Source organism: Lottia gigantea (genome assembly GCF_000327385.1).
Source record: "Lottia gigantea unplaced genomic scaffold LOTGIsca_1, whole genome shotgun sequence".
Classification (NCBI taxonomy): Eukaryota; Metazoa; Mollusca; class Gastropoda; family Lottiidae; genus Lottia; species Lottia gigantea.
This window is the reverse complement of record NW_008706746.1, coordinates 8,245,212-8,246,101: the sequence shown is the minus strand read 5'-3', so window position 1 is coordinate 8,246,101 and position 890 is coordinate 8,245,212.

Genomic DNA, 890 nt, shown 5'->3' with positions numbered 1-890 from the left:
GTTCTATGGAACTCATTGTTTCGAGTGTAAATCAATCTAGTAAATTGAATATGGTCTAAAAGTGGAGGGTTCTGTTTTCGTGTCTCTTTCTTACTGTTATTTGGTAAAGTTTAACAAGTTGCTGAGAAATTTGTCTTAGTTATTCATGATTCAATTTATAAAGAGAGGTCAATTAAATATCGGAACACCATTTTATAATAATCTTGGGTTTTATTGTACACAAAGTTTCAACAATTTACATTCATCATCAGGTGTCATCAATCAATATAAGATCTACCTAAAACTAAACATCTCGTAAGGTGGTCAACGATGTGTTCCAGGAACAAAGCCAAATCTAATATTCAACCAGAAAATTCGATTCACTCAACTTGACTTATTACCAACTCGACCATCTGGGGAATATCAATTTATCACTTGACAGCCTCAAAAACTTATTTCTTCAATTTTTAAAATGTTTTGTCTTTTGCTTTCTCTACTTTTCAAAGTAATTTTTGTTTGATGAAAGAATTCCCATAGGAGTGGCTATTCCAACCTTACACACGCGTTATTTGAATTGAATCAAGGTAATATGTTGTTTTTGTGAATTTTTCATGAAACTGATCGATCTAGCAAGCTAAATACTTATGTCAACAATACGTTCCAATTCAAGTTGAGTGTTGAAATCGTAAAATTCAAATATCTGACATCATTGAACACCTTTCTGAAATGTTCTTACACAGGTTAACTCCATAAAACCTTTACAGTGTTCCAATGAAAATGAAAAACCAATAGATAGAACATAACACACTATACATAACATACTATACATAACATACTATACATAACACACTGTACATAACACACTAAACATAACATACTATAATAACACAATATACATAACACACTAAACA